The 16179-nt window shown below is 42.1% G+C and overlaps 1 long non-coding RNA gene across 1 annotated transcript in view; it reads right to left on the bottom strand.

Annotated features, from left to right (window-relative positions):
- Positions 1 to 15961, bottom strand: part of Gm36228 — a 29394-nt gene extending 13433 nt beyond the window's left edge. The window contains exons 1-2 of the long non-coding RNA XR_871528.3: positions 15554 to 15961; positions 13669 to 13771 (exon numbers count right to left, since the gene is read on the bottom strand). This is a non-coding gene — a long non-coding RNA (predicted gene, 36228). The remainder of the gene's footprint in view (positions 1 to 13668; positions 13772 to 15553) is intronic.
- Between the last annotated feature and the right edge of the window lie 218 nt (positions 15962 to 16179).

Genomic DNA, 16179 nt, shown 5'->3' on the forward strand with positions numbered 1-16179 from the left:
TGGGCTCCCACCTCTCACTTGCTCGTCTCTTTAATGAATATTATTGAGAGCATGATTTGCAACATGACCATCTGCTCTGTTTTCAGTGTGAGAACAACAGACTTTAAAGGCAGTATCTTGTAAGACAAAACTTCCAAAGAATGTGTGATCTACGAATCTAACATTAATGATCTACGAATACATCATTTAAAAAACCAACTTCCCGTATCAAAAGATGGCCTAGTCGGCCATCACTGGAAAGAGAGGCCCATTGGACATGCAAACTTTATATGCCCCAGTATAGGGGAACGCCAGGGCCAAAAAGTGAGAATGGGTGGGTAGGGGAGTGGGGAGCAGGGTATGGGGGACTTTTGGGATAGCATTGGAAATGTAATTGAGGAAAATACGTAATAAAAAATATTTAAAAAAAAACAACTTCCCACTCAAATATCTATGGATATGAAATGTTCCTCAGAAGGCTCGTGTATTTAGAGCTTGGTCTGTAGAAGGCAGATGCAATCATTGGGAGGCAATTGGATCAGGAGACTCAGACTACTCAATGGATAATTCTATCCAATCTCAAGGCAGCCTATCACTGGCCGTTTCATAACATTGGGAAGTGGTGAGAACCAGAGAGTGTGGAATGGCTGACAGAAGTAGTTCACTGTGGACATGCCTTCAAAGTAGAGCACGTCCCACCCTGTCCTTTATCTGTCTTGGCTTGCTGACTGACATTAGATGGTCATCGTTTTCCCACTACGCCCTACTAGCATGAGGCTCTACCTCACTACCTCAAACCTAAGCTACACAAGCCAGCTGGCCACAGACAGGAACCCTCTCAGACAGTGAGCCAAGGAAATCTTCCTTTCCTTAAGTCACTGATGTCAGGCACAGAGATAGAAAACTGCCTATCATAGGGAATGCTTCTAAAAAGGCTGACTGGAGATATTTACCATAATGATCAGTTTACTCCCGATTATGTTTGGATGATTTATTAGCTTCCGTATAAGTTCAATTTTTCTTTCACGTTGAATTTTAAACTTGTTCTGATTATTTTGTATTTATATTTTTATTTTCATTTATATTTAAATTTTGCCCAAAAGTAGCCTCAAGTTTTTCTTAGCTTCAACTCATGGAGGAAGAAAACTCCAAATAATAAATTTAAATAATATCTGTACATTGTATGATATTAACAATATCAATAACATTTATTCAATAATCTTTAAATTGGAATAATATTTTATTCTTATTAAAATATTTCTTCCTTTGTAAAATGTTGCATAAATTAAAGTGAGCACGTTGATTAATCACTACCCTAACTTCCAACAGCTGCACCACTTTCTACTACTATTTTATGCATTAGTGTAGTTTTCTTCATAAACAATTTTGTGTCTTGCCTTTTGTCTTATGATTGTTTTCTAAACGTTTCTTGTATTTGAAGTTCTGTAAAAGACAAACACTTGTACAAAGCTGCTGGTATTATGTTCTATAATATGATTGAACCTTTTCTGACACTGGCAATCCCACAAGCCTACTTTCAAACTCATGAGCCATGAGCCCTCTTTGGGTTGAATCTTTCCTGGATGAGGATATTCAACATCCCTCATCAAAGAAACAGAGGGAGACCATCCCAGAAAACCACAGCAGACATGGGATGTGATTGAGATCAGCAGAGGAGGAGCCCCATCCCAGCAGACACATCGTCACCACAGCTCCTTCATCTATGGCTCAGGGAATATGGTGGACACGGAGGCAGAAAGCCTGTAAGAGCCAGAAGACCAGCAATTCTTCTGTAAGTCTCTCCTAGAAATGGCTGCATAACAAAGACTGGGATGACGGCAACATTAGTGGTTAGTGTGGAAGGAGAAAGTTTTCAAAGTATTTCATCCCTAGACAGGCAACCATTGCCCACTCTGAGAAGGAAAATTAGTCTCTCCCACGAGTAAGCTCTCTTATTGGTTCTCCAATGCAGTGGTCATTCCTGAAACCACACACACTCAAGCAACAAAAACCAACTCAACAAGTTGAATTTATATTTATTTGTTTATTTACATATATACATGTGTGTATGTGTAACAATAATAAAGAAAAGAGGCTATCAACTTGGGAGAGGGGCATGGGAGGGCTTTAAGGGAGGAGAGAGAGTGAAAAGAAATTAGTTTCAAGTAATAATATATTTAAAAATAATTGGGACTGGGTGAGATGGATCAGGGGGTAAGAGCACTGACTGCTCTTCCGAAAGTCCTGAGTTCAAATCCCAGCAACCACATGGTGGCTCATAACCACCTGTAATAACATCTGACGCCCTCTTCTGGTGTGTCTGAAGACAGCTACAGGGTACTTATGTATAATAATAATAAATAAATAAATCTTTGGACTGGAGCAAGCAGAGACTGAGAGCGCAGGGATTGAATGAATGGAGTTGACCAGAGGGAGCGGGGCTGACAGGAATGAGCAGAGCTCCTAAAAATTCAATTTCCAACAACCACATGAAGGTTCACAACCATCTGTACAGCTACAGTATACTCACATACATAAAATAAATAAACAAATCTTTAATAAAATAAATAATTAAATCATACATTGGTTTGAATAAGTAACTGTGTAAATACAGTTAGACTTTTCATTCTATTTCCCAAAACTACAAAGTCCAATACATAAAGAGATGACCTTGATATTAGATACAACAAAAGTTTGATTTAGGCATCCTCTTTATGTTTGTACCAAAAAAAAATAGTAACTTAAGCAATATTGAATAGATTAATTTTCTGAAAATTAATCTAATTCCGAGGTTAAAAGAATAAATATTTATTTGTGGATGAAAAACAACACATCTAGCAGTGATTATATAGCCCCTTTCCTAAGCATTTGGTATTTCCAGTATGTAAGTCAAAAGGCTCATGGGCTAGGTGTGATGGTGCACACCTTTAATCTCAGTGCTTGGGAAGCAGAGACATGAAGGGTTCTCTGAGTTTGAGACCAGCCTGATCTACATAGTAAGTTCTAGGCCAGCCAGGGCTCAGTACGATTTTATCTCAGGAGAGGAAGGAAGGGAGGAGGGAAAGAGAAAGGAAGAGGGAAGGGAGGAGGGAGGGAGGGAAAAAAGAAGGAAGGATTCAAATTATATTATCATTTTTGCCTGATATTTTTCTTACCCCAAAAACGGTTACTTAATTACTTTCTATATCTTTTTTGTGATGACAAAAAGGACCTGTGTAATTAAATATTATAAAATTGAAAGTTTGCAAACTACCATTCATAAGTGGTAATTTCTAAATCATTATAAAGTAAAAGTGACTTGTAGATACACTGTGAAGCTATGTCTCACTCATAAGGCCACAATGGGTAGCTTTATAAAATACGATTAACTTTTCTTCAATTTGCCATGGGATGCATAGAGCCCTTAAACCAACCTTCTGCTCCATGTAACTTGAATTCAGTAAACCATGTTTTCACGCACGCATCAACCCATTCTACAGGCATCTTGGACAACTGCTGTTCAATGACAGTAAATTGCCAGCCTAAAACAGGGGCTGCTTCCACAGGATCCAGAAATAGGGAGAGGATGAAGGTTTTGTTCAGTTACAAGAGTATCAAGTTCTGCCAGCTGAGTCTTCACCCATACGTAGCAATCTGCATGAGTAGAATATTAATCTCAGGACTCTGGTCATGATTGCTGGATTGAGGGCTTTATGATATAGTGCAAGGTCAGAATTTGAATGTGAGACACGTAACTTGTGAGACAGTTACATATAAAAAGTGGGGAGCCACAATAACCTGATTCTTGTGAAGGATATACTGGTTAACATGTCTAATCCAGTGCCTGCCTATGATAGATGCTCAATGAAACGATGACTGTTATATTAAAGTTCTCTCTCTCTCTCTCCTCTGTGTGCGTCTCTGTCTCTCTCTCTGTCTCTGTCTCTCTCTGTGTTTGTGTCTGTGTCTGTGTATGTGTTTGTGCTTGTTCGCAAGGCAAGGCAAGGCAGTGGCTCCATGCAGCTATTCCAGAGAGCAATGACTTGCAAAAACTGCTTCTCGTGTGAATCTGAAGCCTAGAGACTGTTCAGAGCAAAGATTTCTCTACTAGTTGTGAAATAAATGTGTCTCAAAGAAATTGTTAGCAGAGTGGCTGATTAGTAACAAAAAATTGATCTATCTCCACTCAGGGCAGCAATTGGAAGTTAAAAGACGCCACCCCAGAGCAGATTTTTCTCTCCTCTAGTTTTTTAAGAAGCACACAGAGATGGTGTTTTATTAAAAACCTCACAACTCTAACAACAACAAAAACCTAAAGTCCTTCTATTACTTAGTAAAGTAATTGGAGCACACAGGCTGGAGCCTATATCCAAACACCCTACTGAGTGAAGTGTCCTAGTACGCACTCTGGGAGCCACAAGCTTGCCGGTGTGAGTAGAAGAATGTCCTCCTTGTAAGACCAGAAGTGTTTATCTAAACCATATGCCACACCTCCCAGCTTCAAACTACAGGATCTGTAAGAATTGCCTATCTGTAAGAATTGCCAAGAGCAGTGTGCAATGCACTCATGCTTGAACTTCAACACTGGCCAAAATAAGTCTTCTGGGGACAGAGCCTGAGCGCAGCACATGTTTGAATTAAGCCGGTGTGTTGTAAACCCGTGCATGCATCAAAATTGTCGGATGACTGAAATACGCAACTGTGTTCTCACACCGAGCTTTTGGGCAGTGCAGGTGCTCTGAAAATATTTGCTGTGTAAATATTGCCACATCTTCATTTGACAAGAACAAACTTCTAGGACAAGGTTAATTTGATGGTGGCCACAGATGCTGTTGGTGGTCCAGGAGACCCCCCAAACTGCCACTTCAGCCGGAGGGGTCCCCCAAAGAACTTGCCTCACCTTCACCAGCTTCCAAAGCAGAATCTATGATTAAGAAATAGTCACCAAAGTGAGATTGGCTGACATTTTCCTCCAGGTTCATCCCCATGAAATACATGAAGGCAGGTAGTAGTCTCTCAAAAACTTCAGTAACGTCAATCACTCACAGGGAAAATCTCTCTCTTTCTCTTTCTCTCTCTCTCTCTCTCTCTCTCTCTCTTGTGTCTGTGTGTGTCTGTGTGTCTGTGTTTTCTCAATCAGGATCTCATGTAGCCTAGGCTAGCCTCAGGCTCACAGTTGGTTGAGGCTAGCTTTGGTTTTGAACTCCTGATTCTTCTGCATCTACCTCTAAAGTGCTGGGTTCACAGGCACATAACACCAGTCCTGGCTTTCATTGCTGCAACAAACAGCAGATGGTTCAAGGGTGGTGGTGTGTATCTGTGATTCAAGGTCATTCTCAGGCCCACAGTAAGATTGACACCAGCCTCGGACAGCTGAGACCCTGTCACCTGTGATATTGGTGGTGGTGGTGGTGATGATGATGATGGTGGTGGTGGTGGTGGTGATGATGATGAATGGGCCTCTACAAACACCAGCCTCCTCATCTCAGGGCCCCTATGCATGTGTTACTCTGAGCAGAATTGATTGCAGTTTAAAAAGTAAAGGTTAAGTCTGCCAGCTTCTCCTGGCTAGAGACCTCTTTTCAATATCTTTGTACCACTGGGGCTTGCCCAGGGTAGGTACACAGTGCTTGGTTGAAAGTTAACTGTTACTCAATTTTGAAAAATTATACAGTAAATATTAAGATATTAAATACTATGGTAAATAAATGGTGGTGGTCAGTTAATGGTTTCTTTCTTCTGCTTTAAATTCTGGCAAGACTCAAAGAGTCTGTTCTCATACCTTGGCAAGTGTAAATATATTATTTTTAAACTAAGCTTCATTTTATGATGTTTGGCTCATATAAACTAATACTTTTGCTATACTATTGTCAGATTTAGGCATGAAATGGAATATAATAAACAGGAACAATTACAGATAAGGTGGAACTGGAATAATCACAAAAGCAGTGAGAGTTTTCTTTTCCTTTCCTATATCAGATATGTCTCACATTCATATACAATTTGACTTAGCGACATCATCTTCTCAACTTTGCATTCGATTTATAATCCAGTAAAAGGTCTGTTGAAGGACTTTTGTTCCAAGGTACTTATTCAGAACAATACCGAATACCTACCTTCTCTCCTCTCCTGTTCTTGCCCCTCCTCTTCTCCCTCCCTGTCTCTCATGCTAGTCTTTTTTTTTTTTTTTTTTTTTTTTTAATCGCTTGGTGCAAAAAATGGCCTTCCACAACTTCCAAGTGCAGGACAGGTTCTCCGCTTTTTCTGTAGTCAGGACCCTATGGATGGACATATAGAGTATCCCCGATTTGTCTGTATGATAAAGACAGAAATAAATGTAACCCCAGTATAGCTTTAAACCAGTGTTTCTCAAGACATCTGTGTACGTGTAATAGCTTCCCTCCTTCCAGCAGGAGCTTCCAAACAATCCATGTTCGTCATCTAGCAGATGTAGCAACTGGAGGAACTTAAGCTTGCTCTCTCTCTCTCCCTCTTCCCCTTTTTACAGGAAATGGAAATGTCATTCCCTCTCTTGTCTCTCTCACATAGTTCATACAGAGATAAAACATGGGAAGAAACTGTGAAAACTGTTCAGTGCTGAACAAACACAAACTGGTATTGCTCTGTTAGCACTGTGCTCCTGTGTCCTGCATGTTAGTGCTGTGTGCTCCCGTGTCCTGCATGTTAGTGCTGTGTGCTCCCGTGTCCTGCATGTTAGTGCTGTGTGCTCCTGCCTCCTGTACTGCTGATGCTGTTTTTCAGTCCTGGCACTCAGCAATGCTCACTGAATGGAGCGCTAAGACTGTAACTCACCAGCGTTTCTCAGAGTTGGGCTTGTGGTCCACCTGTAACAAACTGCCTCATGTACCAGTTTAAAAGTCTTGCTATGCAATGACTCTTCTCTACCCAAGAAGACTTGATTCTGTGATTTCCCAAACTTCCCCAAAGGCTCTGGTGCAGGTGGAAATGGAGAATCACTGGATAGGGCTGGCATTGTAACTGCCCATCCTCATCCAGATCTTTAGTGAGAAGAGGTGCCGTTTCCTACTGGGCTAAAAGTCAAGCAAAGTGTAGTACAAGGAAGTGCAGTGCAAGGACTCGACTTGATCACATCACATGTTCCTTTGAGATTCATCTTTGAATGTCAGCTTTCCCAAACAGATGGCTCATTTCTTACCAATCAGTTCTCAAGAGACAATTCTACCTTCTCACTAAATCAGGGTTGTGTGTGTGTGGGTTTGTGTGTGTGTGAAAAATACTACCTGCCACAGTTGCTAACAGTCAAACTGAACCCGAGCTGTCCCTATGGAAGAGAGAAACTAGGCCAGCTCTTCCTGGGTGATGGAGACCATGAATAATGCATATAGAATGCACCTACTTCTCACGTGGGTCTTATTGTGATAATATTTCCAATTATGTTAAAGTATAAGAACTGTAGGGAAAAACAGAAGGGAGCATATCAAAATATTAATCATTGTGTGTTCAGCAACTTCTGTTTTCCCCAGTAGAGAAGGGTAGGTCCCCATCAAGGAACAATTAATAAAATATCCACTCCCAAGATCAGATAGTAAGACTCATTCACACAGAAAGTCCCTGCTTGGCCTGAAGCTGTGCTCATTTATATGAGTGTAGTATAAGCCTCAGCACTCCATCAATCATCACAAGTCTGTCATGAACTTGAGTGTGGGAAAAGACAAGGAGGCATGAACAAGCATGCTGGAATCTTTGACCCACTAGATGAAGTCAGAAACCCTGGCTGGCCCTAACGGTTATTAACTTCAGTTCTAGAATGTCATTTGCCAGGAACTTTGTTGGATCGGGCTATGGTTTACTGTCCTACACGGTGAAACTGCCCAGGGAAGTGCAAGGTGATTCTCTTGGGAAAGAAAAGCAAACAGATTTGGAACATCTAGTGCTGTTTGACTTTTCCACCTTTGACGCTGAGCGCAGAGGATCAGAGCCGAGAGGCATACGTGTTAGACCGTAACACTTCAGGAGTAGCCATTTGTGTAATATCTAGTATAAGGTGCCATGGGTGGCAGATTCCCTTCTCGTAGGGCAGGGAGTTCCTTGTGCTCTGCCTCCCCCAAGGCATCTAGATTTGCCCACAACACTGCTCTGCGTTGATGCTGACTGGGCAGTTATGACTGGTCTTTCCAGAAGCCTAACTGGGCACACACTTACTTTCAGTGCTGGTGAGGCTTGGACCTGACTTTTCACTATAGGGATGATGATGATAGCGAAGAGCGGAAGTGTCACAAAGCTCTGTCCATCCCGGAAGGGCCTAGTGAACCACGACAAATACGGTGGATCAGGAGATGTTGCCATCTCTCTTTAATCTCTTGACGATCCTCTCTGCTCTGGCCCTGGGCATACAGGTTACAAAGGTCTCTCCTGTCCTCCCACATGTCTAAAGGACAGTCCACCAGCACACTGGCTCCATCTCCTTTACAAGTGAGAGGAAAGCCCAAACCCCTTCCTATGGCATCCTCCAGGCTTCACAACCTCACTAGTCTGTGAGATTTGCTTTTAGCTTCTAATTATGAAACCAGCCAAGCAAATTTCTCAATTATCTAGCTTAGGGCACAGAGGTCTTGCTTTAAAGGCCGAAATGAGGGAGATTTATACTTTTAAATATCATTTTTAAGAGCACAACTCCTTTCTGCACAGCTCCTCTCTTGAGAGCAGTCCACTGCGTGGCCACCTTGGCAGCCAATCAAGGAAGACACGAGGAGCCTGGCTAAGGCCTGTGGGCAGAGGGCCAAAGCTCCTTCATGTTTTCAGCAGCCATCCTCATGCACGAAGCAAGTTACGGAACTCAAAACCCCTGGTGTATTTTTATCATTTTTCAGCAGAAGGGTGAGGATAAAGAAATGTGAAGGAAATACCAAGGGTGGGTCATAGTTAATTTATTACAAAGGAACCAAGGTCAGGAGTTTCATTCTTATCCTCACTCGCTAATTATAGTATTGTCGAGTCATTACCTTTTCAAAAGAACATTTAGGTCGCTTGGGCATATATCCAGAAGATGTCCCAACCAGTAAGAAGGACACATGCTCCACTATGTTCATAGCAGCCTTGTTTATAATAGCCAGAAGCTGGAAAGAACCCAGATGCCCCTCAACAGAGGAATGGATACAGAAAATGTGGTACATTTACACAATGGAATACTACTCAGCTATTAAAAAAATGAATTTATGAAATTCCTAGGCAAATGGTTGGACCTGGAGGGTATCATCCTGAGTGAAGTAACCCAATCACAAAGGAACTCGCACAATATGTACTCACTGATAAGTGGATATTAGCCCAGAAACTTAGGATACCCAAGATATAAGATACAACTTGCCAAACGCATGAAATTCAAGAAGAACGAAGACCAAAGTGTGGACACTTTACCCTTTCTTAGAAATGGGAACAAAACACCCATGGAAGGAGTTACAGAGACAAAATTTGGAGCTGTGACGAAAGGATGGACCATCTAGTGATTGCCATATGCAGGGATCCATCCCATAATCAGCTTCCAAATGCTGACACCATTGCATACACTAGCAAGATTTTGCTGAAAGGACCCAGATATAGCTGTCTCTTGTGAGACTATGCCGGGGCCTAGCAAACACAGAAGTGGATGCTCACAGTCAGCTATTGGATGGGTCACACGGCCCCCAATGGAGGAGCTAGAGAAATTACCCAAGGAGCTAAAGGGAACTGCAACCCTATAGGTGGAACAACATTATGAACTAACCAGTACCCCGGAGCTCTTGTCTTTAGCTGCATATGTATCAAAAGATGGCCTAGTCGGCCATCACTGCAAAGAGAGGCCCATTGGACTTGCAAACTTTATATGCCCCAGTACAGGGGAACGCCAGGGCCAAAAAGTGGGAGTGGGTGGGTAGGGATTGGGGGGTGGGTATGGGGGACCTTTGGGATAGCATTGAAAATGTAAACGAGGAAAATACCTAATTAAAAAAAAAAAAGAACATTTAGGTCGGAGTTCTTAGCATAGTCAAGCAGGAGAAAGGACTTACTAGAGTGATCGCAGGAAGCTCAGAGAAGTAGTAGGTGGACTGGAAAAGCAAGTTCCAGGGCACAAATGTCACTCATTCTGGGGTTTGCTAGGGAGGAGGCCACCACTGGCCACAGGGTAGCAGATGTGGCTGTTTACTTTGTTGCCAGGAAGTAGAACTGATCACATCAAAAGCCAAACATCCTGCTGTCACCAATACCATGCAAAGCAGAGTTGGGCAGAGCCTTCTGAAAACCCAAGAGTGTTTGGAAGAACCGAAGAAATAAATGCTACAGTCTGCTCGCATATCCACGGGGTCTGCATCTTCAGATGCAGAGGAAAAAATATTTGACAAAAATCTACACCTTTGTCTTTGACATTGTGCCTAAATACTGTGTGGTGAACCAACTACTGACACCACATTGTGCTCGGTACTTCAGGTAACCTCGAAGTGATGTACAGCAAGATTGATAACATGTACAAGTCCTATGTAAGCACCATGCCGTTTCATATAGAAGACTTGAGCATCTGCGGATTTCATGTACGTGGGGGACTTAGACCCCACCTCTCATGGGCACTAAAGGAACACTGTGTGCCCAAATTGCAAGAGACAGCCTAAGGATCCGTTTTTCTGGATTCCGTCATTCTGTGTCACCTACTCCCTAAACACAGTGAGTGAATGCAGAAAGGGCCATGTGAGGCAGCTCAGTGGAGTGCAATTTGCAGTCATAACAGAGCAGATGAGGTGGTAAACTGTCAAGGAGCGGTGGCCAGGATGTAAGCAACAGAGTGCAACCATAAACAAACAACAAATAAATGCATAATATGCTGTCCTTTGTGGAGGAAAGGGGGAAAACACATACAAAGCCAAGCACTAGTGGGAAGAAAAGAAAGGATGTGAGAGCTGCCTCTCTCTGTTAGGGCGCCGTGAGGTGCAGGAGGGATGAATGGAGGGTAGGCTTTCTGTCTGAATCCTGTTGCCAGGTCACTATCTACGAAATAATACAATTTAATTAAAATGTCATTAATTAATTAAATTTAATTTCATGCTGAAATGAAAGGCAAATAAAACAAATGAAGCAGGTTATGACCATAAAATTTTAGGGTAAGTCTAGATGAATTCCATATAACTTTAAAATCAAATATCGTCGTCATGCATTATAGATAAATGTGTGTGTGTGTGTGTGTGTGTGTGAGTGTGTGTGTGTGTATACCTTTATCATTTACTCCTTGCATTTTTGCCTAAAATATAAAGAAACTATATTTTAAAAGAAAACTATAAAGGGATCTGCAACCCTATAGGTGGAACAACATTATGAACTAACCAGTACCCCGGAGCTCTGGATTCTAGCTGCATATGTATCAAAAGATGGCCTAGTCGGCCATCACTGGAAAGAGAGGCCCATTGGACACACAAACTGTATATGCCCCAGTACAGGGGAACGCCAGGGCCAAAAAAAAAAAAAAAATGGGAATGAGTGGGTAGGGAAGTGGGGGGGAGGGTATGGGGGACTTCTGGGATAGCATTGGAAATGTAATTGAGGAAAATATGTTATGTAATAAAAATAAATTAAAAAAAATAAATAAAGGAAAAAAAACTATATCAAGGTCTAAGGAAATGGTACATCAGTGAAAGACTGGGCTCTGAAATTCTGATGACCTCAGTTTGCACCCCTAAAACCACACCAAAGACAGACATAATAACGGGCATTTCCATGATGCCAGGACTTCTGCACAGACATGAGAGTCAGAGATGGAAAGTTCCCCAGAGGCTTGTGGCTCAGCTACCCTGGAACATACGACAGTGAGACAGCAAAAGACCAATAGCCAAACAAAGTGGAAAGTAGGACTGGTATTCAAAGTTGTCTTCTGGCCTACATAGTTAGAATGTCCCAGGATTCACATGCACACATGTGCACATACTTACATGTATATACACACACATGTACACACGTGTGTGCCCATACATAGATGCATGCATGCACACAATAAAAACAGTTTTATTTTTCCTTAGAAGTCATGTCATGATAATGTATGCTGAAGATATTTGATTTTAAAACCATTTGAAGTCATGGCTGTGCTAATTGCCCTGACTTAATAATTATAGAAGATATTCATACATCAATACATAGCAGTATATCTCCCAAAATGTGTACAGCTGCTACTTATCAATTAATATAAAGCAAAGTTTAAAAAAAGATAAGATCAGTTTCTAATTACCTCTGTAAGAAAGATTTCAAAACAGAACTTAAAAAAAAAAGTATATGGTAGAGCTGGAAAGGCAACAAGAGTTAAAACTTTGTGTGGGAAGAGCAGGAAAAAAATGACAAAAATTATAGATTTTAAAAATGGGGAGGAACCCAGGATGAAATCAACTTGTGGAAACCATAGTAAGCTATACACAGATAGCAGGAAAGGTGGCAAAAATACAATAAAGACACATTTGAAGTGGAGAAGAGAAAGTAACAGACCTAGCAGAATAGCTTACATGCTCAAAGTCAGGATCTTCAACATGGAAAACAGTACAGAGCAAAAATACAAAGGGAGAAGTGGAGAAATCTCCCACAGTAAGCGCAAAGCGCAAAACACTATGTAATGACAAATGGGAGTTGGAAGTTATCAGTGTGAACTCATGTTTTTTTATGACACATATATGTATTCTTAGAGTTCTGTGCATCACATTTACAATCTCCTCTTTTAGAATTTGGGTTTTAGTCTTTTGCACTATGTCTCATGAAAAACATCTAGATCTTGTGCACCAAAAGGAGAAATCAAAATTTCATTGAGTTGCATAGAAAGAGATCAGGAACCTGCTTGAAGAGTAGCCCATTGAGCAAACACTCATATTCTGTGGCTGTAGTTCATTAAAACCCATTGAATTTATTTGTTTGTGCAGGTTTGTGTGCATGTAACTGCATGTGCATGTGTGTGCATGCTAGTGGAGGTCAGAGGTCATTCCCCTGGAGCCGTTTGACTTGTTTATTGAGGTAGAGTCCATCACTGGCTTGGTGCTCGTAGACTGTAGAATAGACTAGGTTGGGTAACTGGAATTGTAATTATATTATACTTCACCTGGTCTCCCCCATCCCAAAGAGGTATTGGGAATAGAATTCAAGAAGTTGTATTTGTGTGGCAAGCACTTTACAGACTGAATCATTTCTCTAGCTTCTGAAATTTATAGACTGTGAACTAAAAACCCTTAAGTCCATAGTGATAGCAACGAGAAGGAATGGTGTGGGGGTGGGGAAAGACCTCACCGTTCACTGTTTGAGGTCCTAAGTAAATAAACTAACACTTAGCTTTGGAGTATAGAGAACAGAGAAAGGTTTAACCCACTTTTGAGAAAGGCTGGACTTCAGGGCAACCCAAAGGGCCCAGTGGTGAACTGTCCCGAGTCAGCACCATCTTAACAACACTTCACACCTGGCTAAAATACAGACCACCAATGAACTTGTGAGGATACTTAATCAGTGACTACTGGGAAACAGGGCATCTGTGCGGGGGCCACCGTAAGCCCGGAGACTGGTTTCTGGTTGCAGTGAAGAGATCAACATGCCGCTCCACCCCAGTGGCCTCTCTTAGCATCTCTAGGTTGTCAAAGAGATCTCACCTGATACTGAAGTAACACGCACAAGGCAGAATGCATTCTAGCCTGAGGCATTTACATAGAATGGAGACTTTATATTCCATTTAAGAAATAAGCTTACCAATAGAAGAATGAAACAGATGACCTCAGAACTTGAGTTGTGATTATTTTCCTCATGGCGCACAATCTCCTAGGTAAGTCGGCGTCCCGGCTGGATCAGAGTCCTGGGGAAATAACCAGATGCAAAATATAGTCTCAAAATAGATTATGTTTCGAACAAGCCACATATACATGGTTTTTAAGACACTGAAAGGATGTTTTGAAATAAACTGGTTTATTATTATACTTAACCCCTTTAGAAAATTAGGGGAAGCCGGGCATGGTGGCACACGCCTTTAATCCCAGCACTTGGGAGGCAGAGGCAGGTAGATTTCTGAGTTCAAGGCCAGCCTGGTTTACAAAGTGAGTTCCAGGACAGCCAGGGCTATACAGAGAAACCTTGTCTCGAAAAAAACAAAAAAACAAAAAAGAAAGAAAATTAGGGGAAATACTGCTTTAGTTTCACAAGGAAAAAATGCTTTCATCTTAAAAAGAAATAACCAAAATATTAATGGTGAAATGTAATAATAACTAAAGTTTCCTTTAAAACAATGTATGACACATGCAAATTTTAGATATCTAGGACATAATTAGAAAAATATTTTTCCAGTGAGTTATTTTTTATAATAGAACACTGTATTCTTTACAGTGTATTGGAAAGCTTTCATATAGATGAGTGGTTGAGATAGAAACTAGTCAGGTAGGGCAGGGATCCCAGAGCAATAGTTCCAACTGAGAACGTCCTTGCTGGAGGCCAAGAATGTCAGGGCAGAGTTTTGGTTCCAGTTTCTCTGTCAAGTCCTAAATGAGCACCTCTGCCCGAGGCTGCGGATGACTACGTGACTGAAACTGAGCAGGGCACCTGGACACCTTGTGGTTGGGCCAACTGGACCGACCAGCTCACCTCCTTTCCCGAGCCTCTGTCTAGTTTCTACCACAAGTCCTTGAAGGAGCCCCCAGATCAGCTGCTCACTGGTATCTTACTTCTCCACCTTCTGTCCTCTCCCATCCCCTCTGATCGCTCTCCTTCTGAGATCCGCAAGCTTGGGATAGCTTTCGGCATTGTCAATTTTTCTGGAACCCTAGTTCCACAAGCAAAGCGCACCGAGATCGAAGAAAAACTCTGCCATTCTCAAAAACACCCCAGTATTTCCATATGGGTGTCTTTGGGGACTGTCCTTTGATCACCCTAAACTGTTGTTCTACCTAGCCGTGAGGAAACACTGTGCCACGGATGACAGAGTGATGTGTTTGTTTAACTAAGTGCTGTTGGAGTGTTATTATGCCTCCCCAGTGAGAAATCACTCCAAGCACTTAGAGATAAATAAAGGAAAAAAACTCTTCAATAATAGCCGCCACTAGCTCAGGCTTCTGTGTGGAAGAGAACCCACCTGAACAGAAATCCCTGTCAACTTAACGTAGCTTTGCAGTCCCAAGTTACACTTTGAGCAATTAAACATGATTTACGGAGACAGTAATTCCATGGCTCGGTTGTTTAGACAAACGGGGAGATTAATGATGCAGAAATTATCTCAGAGACTGACCTCGGCTGCCTTTCCCAGGGCAGCTGTCGGCCAGGGTCACCCTAGTCGCCTGGCAAAATGTAAGCTCTCCCTGATAAGGGAGGGCTTGATTAGTGGCTGTCAGCCAGGTTTGGGTTCTTTAAGCCGCCCAAGCCCAACAGAGACAAAGCTCCCGCAGCTGAATTGTACTTTTGTGTAACTTAGCATTTTTTAAGTGAGCTTATTGGTAAATCCTTCATAATAACACTTCATTATTTCCATTTCCCTCTTTAGTGTCACACACTGAGAAACTCGGAAGAGCAGAAAGGCACCTTCTCACAGTTTTGCAGGCAAAAAAAAAAAAAAAAAAAAAAAAAAAATCACTAGACTTGGCAGAAACTCTACCTTCTGCAGGTTGTGGAGACCATTCAATGCTTCTTCTCAGCTTCTGGGCTGTGCCAATGATTTGGGGGGGCTCCTTAGTTTATAGAAGCATCAATCACACCAATCACAGATGCCCCTGTACCAGCCATCCAGTCAGGGTTCTCTAGAGAAGCAACTTTTGGCGCGCGCATGCGCACCTGTGACTTATTAGAGCGGCTTTCAGACTGTGGTCCAGCTGGTCCAACAGTGGCTGCCCACAAAGGGGAAGTCCAAGAACCCAGTAATCCACAAGGCTGGATGTCTCAGGTGCTCTTCAGTGCATGTTGGAATTGCAAAGAAGTAGGCCCTCATAGCAGTGAAGAAATGAACTTGCCAGTGAGAGGGAGGGAAAGCAGACAAAGAGCAGAATCTTCCTTCCTTCTACCATGCCCCGTGTGACAGGCTGCCAGCAGAAGGTGTGGCCCAGGGTGAAGGTGGATCTTCTACACTCAAATGACCCAATCAAGAAAAACCCCTCACAAGTCTGCCCAGTTTCGTTAAGCTGACAACCAAGGACAGCTATCACATCTCCCTACCCTATTTGAGGGGACAGAATTTCCTATCATGCAGGTGACTCTGAACTCTCCATCTTTCTGTTTCCACCTACA

This window comes from Mus musculus, chromosome 10, assembly GCF_000001635.26.
Source record: "Mus musculus strain C57BL/6J chromosome 10, GRCm38.p6 C57BL/6J".
NCBI lineage: Eukaryota > Metazoa > Chordata > Mammalia > Rodentia > Muridae > Mus > Mus musculus.